This window comes from Sciurus vulgaris, assembly GCF_902686455.1.
Source record: "Sciurus vulgaris genome assembly, chromosome: 18".
In the NCBI taxonomy this organism is placed as follows: domain Eukaryota; kingdom Metazoa; phylum Chordata; class Mammalia; order Rodentia; family Sciuridae; genus Sciurus; species Sciurus vulgaris.
Window position 1 is genome coordinate 24,188,325 of NC_136479.1, and position 6,000 is coordinate 24,194,324.

Sequence of the window (6,000 nt, forward strand, 5' to 3'; positions counted from 1 at the left end):
TCTCATAGTAGATATAAATGCAATCAATATTTTTAAATGTATTTGAATAGTCAGTAAAATGATTAAAGTATCTTCACTGTGATTCCTGGACCACCATGAATTCTTCAGATAAAACGATAGCTTATTCTGAGACTTATAAAAGCACTGATATTGCAGTCTACTTTATAATAGTGTATTCATTAAAGTAAACCAGAATACTTGCCTATGAAACTATACATGAATGAAAACAAACTCTCATGAGCCACTGATATATTTTTTTTCCAATTTGTCATTTTAATTTTTCTTCTCGCATCTTTAAATTCTTCAATGCCTTCTTTATGCAGATAAGTTTTTGTTAGCTAACTATCTCAGAGAGAAAATAGCTTATAGGAATAGTCCTCCTGTCTCCCACACTATGAATATAGCATTGTGATAGAAGGAACCCAGAATGGAGGTTATGATTCACGGTGACTTACAGCATCAGACACTGGATATTTGTAAGTAATGGAGGAGGAAAAAGTTTAGAAATGTATTCTGCCAGAGGGTTGTCTGTGGAAAATGCATTCAAGTCTCACATATCATATAAAAATTGATACATTTTATATATTTGATAATATCCATAATTTACCTATTGCCAAGTGACTGTTTTGAATATGATTTATCAATTTTGTTTATTTTTTCGAAGAACCAACTATTTATTTTGTCAATTTTTTGTATTGTTTCTTTTGTTTCAATTTCATTGATTTCAGCTCTGAGTTTAACTATTTCCTGTCTTCTACTACTTTTGGTGCTATTCTGTTCTTCTTTTTCTAGGGCTTTGAGCTGTAGTGTTAGGTTGTTTATTTGTAGAGTTTTACTTCTTTTATTAAATGCGCTCCATGAAATAAATTTCCCTCTAAGTACTGCTTTCATAGTGTCCCAGAGATTTTGATATGATGTTTCTTTGTTCTCATTTACCTCTAAGAATTTTTAAATTTCCTTCCTAATATCTTCTGTTATCCATTCATCATATAATAGCATATTGTTTAATCTCCAGATGTTGGAATAGTTTCTGTGTTTTACTCTTTCATTTATTTCTAACTTCAATCCATTATGATCTGATAGAATACATGGTAGTGTCTCTATCTTCTTGTATTTGCTAACATTAGCTTTGTGTCATAATATATGGTCTATTTTAGCGAAGGATCCATGTGCTGCTGAGAAGAAAGTGTATTCGCTCTTGGTTGGATGGTATATTCTATAAATGTCCGTTAAGTCTAAATTATTGATTGTGTTATTGAGATCTATGGTTTCTTTGTTCAATTTTTGTCTGGAAGATCTGTCCAGTGGTGAGAGAGGTGTGTTAAAATCACCTAGTATTATTGTGTTATGGTCTATTTGGTTTCTGAAATTGAGAAGGATTTGTTTGACATACATGGATGAGCCACTGTTTGGGGTATAGATGTTTATGATTGTTATATCTTGCTGATTTATGCTTCCCTTAAGCAGTACGAAATGACCTTCTTTATCCCTTCTGACTAACTTTGGCTTGAAGTCCACATTATCGGAAATGAGGATGGATACTCCAGCTTTTTTGCTGAGTCCGTGTGCATGGTATGTTTTTCCCCATCCTTTCACCTTTAGTCTATGGGTATCTTTTTCTATGAGGTGAGTCTCTTGCAGGCAACATATTGTTGGATCTTTCTTTTTAATCCAATCTGCCAGTCTATGTCTTTTGATTGATGAATTCAGGCCATTAACATTCAGGGTTATTATAGAGATATGATTTGGTTTCCCGGTCATTTGGTTCATTTTTTAAATTTTATTTATTTATTTGTTTGACACAACTTGTTTCCTCCTTTATTTGACAATTCCTTTAGGATAATTCCTCCCTTTGCTGATTTGCTTCTTTGTTTTTCATCTCTTCCTCATGGCATATTTTCCCACACCCAAGGTGGGCTCAGCCCCCACATTGGGGCACCCTCACCCTCCACTGAGTCCAAAAACCTGATGATAGGTACATACTCTTCTCACCAAATCACCTGGATCTCTTAAAATGTCCTACTGTTCACCATGGTGGACATAATTATTTCAGGTTAGTGTGGTATCTCAGATGAGCAAGCTGTTCCTCCACACCAGAAATGTCTAGGCAAAGTCCTTCCCTCACCTTTCTCTGATAGCAAAAAAAAAAAAAAAAAAAAAAAAAAAAAAAAAAATGCCTTTGTTCTGCAGGACAACATCTAAGATGAGTGCCAATTAAATAAACTAGTCTGGGACACTGGCAGTAAGCAGGATTTTGGTCTGGGTGTGGAAACAAAGTATGTATCTGTTAACAGGAATTTGTTTGCCTTAAAAATGACAATAGGGGAGTGTTATCAGTATAAAGTAACACTGGATGTTGTCTTAGGTCTCTTGCATATGATCTAGCCATCTGAGATTGAACATACAAAATTCACACACCATGCTAAGTAGTTTGCCATCCTTGGCTGAAAACTAAGAGACTGCCTCTAATTCCTTAAATAAATGACCCAGGAGAGCTCTTTTAAACTATCTTGTAAGGAATCTCAGAATAATTTCAATAAAGCAGGACTGGAATATTATTTAGTAAGCAGAAACTTATCCAGGTATTCAAATCATGTATTGGATTATCCTGGGGAATATTTACCTGAATTTCTGATATATTATTTCACATGGAAAGGATTCATGACAAAACAAATCTAGTCTTTGCACACTCATTCCTTTTCCATCATAGAAATCACTAATCTAATAAGTGCGTTGGGAACAGAAAACAAGAATTGCACAGCCTAGGCCTTCTCCCTTCAAACTGTTGGTTGTGATCTTGCCTTATCCAGCACATGTTCTGGTCTGCCCTCAGGGATAGTTTTTACAATAGGTCCACAGCTCAGCTCCTCTGTCATTCATTGTCTGTCTCCCCAGTTTTTCTGGGGTCTTGTTTCCAAAATCTTGAGTATTTAAGAGGCTCCCCAAGTACACCCTGCTCTTAGGCTGGATTTGAAACCAAGTAAGAGATATGACAAAATTATATTGAGAACAATATATTGACTTTATTCCTTACATATGAAAAATTCCATTAATCAAATATAAATGTATGAGAATATTCACAACATAAACACATGAGGATAATCTACATATGCGAACATGACTTAGATTATCTGAGAAGTGGGCTTCCTAGCAACAAACCATAGCACTGGATAGACTCATTCACCCAGTTGTGCTGCATTGGCATAGCCACAAACACCAAGAACTGCAATGTGTATATACCTGCTATTTCCAGAAGAAGTCCTGTCTATGCGTGCTCAAGGAAAGTGCCTTCCTAGCCAAAGGGTATCTCAGTAGCAGGACAAAGTGTTTCAGGACACCTTCTTTGAGGATTACTTCTTGATATGACAAAAATACCTCTCATTCTTATTGCACACAGACCAAACAAATTTCTAAGAATATGGATTTCTGTATGGCTTTTGGAGCAGCACTGTCTTATTCCTTTAACAAGCACAATTATAGTTGAAGGATCATCTTATAAAAGGAAATTGGAATTAATTTATAAATTCTAAGAATAGAGTGAAAACCATAAAGTTTCCCGTAGAAACCCCTTCAAAAAGGAATTGATGAAATGTTTCAAAATCAAAACTCACATAAACTCACAGGTAAACTGTAGTTGAAATTATAACAAATCTCCCTCCTCCAGTTTTCAAGAATAAGAGAATCCCCTTTTCATTCAGTGATAACAGACCACAAGGGGGAAAGATCACAAAGCCACAAATTTTGGATTTTGATTTCTGCTTAACAAACAACCCCGAACAATAACCATTGATTATCTCACATGGATATGTGTTGACTTGATCCAGCTGGGCTTTTTCTGATCCACGTGGTTGCTGTCATCTGGTGCTGCAGTCATCTGGAGGCTTCAACCATCTGGGACATCCAGAGAGCTCTGTCACAGGTATGACAACTGGTACTGGCATCTCCTGGGAACAGGTAGGGCAACTGATTAAAGCACTGTGGCTCTCCTTCACAAAGCCCTACAGATATAGGGGCATCAGATTACATTTAACCCAGTTGATTTTGCACACCAAATAAACAACATATAATTTTTATTCACATGAAATATCATCTTGTTTATCTGAAATTCAAATTCAGCTGTATATCTTATATGCATTTTTAGATGTTAAATATAGAAATTTTGTGTGAAGACACTCTGCATCTCTAAGTTTAAGAACATCTGAGACAGCACTTCCAATGGGGCAGTTCTGGGAAGAATAAGGACACACTGACAACAAAGAAAAAATCTGATAACATCTGGTGCCAGTAATATAAGAGGGAAACAGACACTGGCATACAGATTTGGTACCAAAAGGGATTATAAATTTTCTGAGGCCCATATTAATATGGATTAATAACTTGAATTATCTTAAAACAGAAGCTCTGCTTCCACCAAAAGGGAAGATTCAACTGCAGTGTTAGAAAAGGCTTTCAAGGTGATTCGGACATGAAATCTAATTAAAGTATTGACTGGACAGGTCAGGAGCCACATAAGCTCCCTGAGAAAAAATAGCCAAATTTATGAAGCAGATTGTTTAGTGTGTCTAGCTCCAGGCTTATCATGTTAGTACCTGATATTATTCTCATGACAACCCTTTGAATGAGGTATTTTCTACCCTGTCTTCATGGATGAGTTTGACTAGAAAATATTTGCTTATAACCACAGAACAAGATGGCTAAGAGGTTGTTCACCAGGACCACTGCCAGAGCTGGGAAGAGAACCTCCCTCCTCAGCACCTTGAGTTGCTGGTGGCAGATCTGTAGCAAATATGCCAGGACACATCCTGATGTAAGAGTTAATCTGTTTTCCCTGTGTTCATTCTGCAGCAGGGAGCTCAGTTTTGTGCCTCTTACCCTTTCCTCAGAGGAGCTTCATGTCAGAGCTGGAAGCAGAGTTATCTGAAGCCAGTGATTCTTTTATCCTTTATGAAAATGTAACTTGTGGAAGGATGGAACTGCTTGTAGCTTATAGGAAGGTGAGGACCTCTGAAGACCAAGAAAGCTAGGAACAGGAATTTCTCTATGACAGGGAAAATGGAGGTGGTATAAAGGTCTTTCCAAATTTAGAGACCTGATCACTTCTCCATATCTATACTTGGGTTATCTCTGTAGATGGCCCATTGAGGCTGGGTCTCCACTCATGACAGATTTTTCTAGCTTCGACCATGAGATAGATGAAGGAAGAAGGGAGTTCCAGATTTCCCCTAATCACAATATACCTTGCATTCTCAGCAGATGTGGCATCATGAACAAGTGTCTTAAAACAGGTACTTTGGGGCAAAATTGTCATGGATATTTCAATGGTTTGAGATCCTCCAAACGACTATAGTACATACACAGATATACACTACATCTATAATTTTAAAATTTTCACATTTCACTGTTAAGTGGGGATTAGCAGAGAAAAAAAGATCTAAAAACGTTCCTTGGTGGGAAGGTAATAATGAAATAAGGATTGACAAAAACTATAAGTGGCCAATTCTGTTGGTTACTCATCAACCCCTTTTGTTGGTAGTGGGAGTAGGAGTGGTGATGTTGATAATAAAATGATAGAAATAAAATCCTGCCTCTTGGGGCCAGGAAGTTTGGATATGGGGATTATGTGAATTGAATTGGTTTTTTAAAGACAGTAGACAGAAAATAATCAGAAAAGCAGGTATTTCATTTGGAGAAAACAGGAAATTATTGTTTTGATCTCAAACATGTATTCTGTATAACCAAAGAAACTGCACCATAAAGCAGGAAGTATAAGGGGAACTAATAAAGTGAAGTTTCTACTTATATATTAAAATTAAATAGAAGGTGCCTGTATGCCAACGCTGTGTTGGAGTGTTGACCCTATATTTTCTTCAAGCACTTGCAAAGTATCTGCTCTAATTTTTAGGTCTTTGGTCCACTTTGAATTAATTTTTCTTCAGGGAGAGAGATAGGGATCTAGTTTCATTCTTCTACATATGGATATCCTGTTCCTCCAGCACCAAT

At 36.5% G+C, this 6,000-nt stretch overlaps 1 pseudogene across 1 annotated transcript in view; it reads right to left on the reverse strand.

Annotated features, from left to right (window-relative positions):
* Positions 1-3,874, reverse strand: part of LOC306649504 (myosin phosphatase Rho-interacting protein-like) — a 28,368-nt pseudogene extending 24,494 nt beyond the window's left edge. Inside the window, exon 1 of the transcript in view lies at positions 3,800-3,874. The product of the transcript in view is annotated as a myosin phosphatase Rho-interacting protein-like (transcript). The remainder of the gene's footprint in view (positions 1-3,799) is intronic.
* Between the last annotated feature and the right edge of the window lie 2,126 nt (positions 3,875-6,000).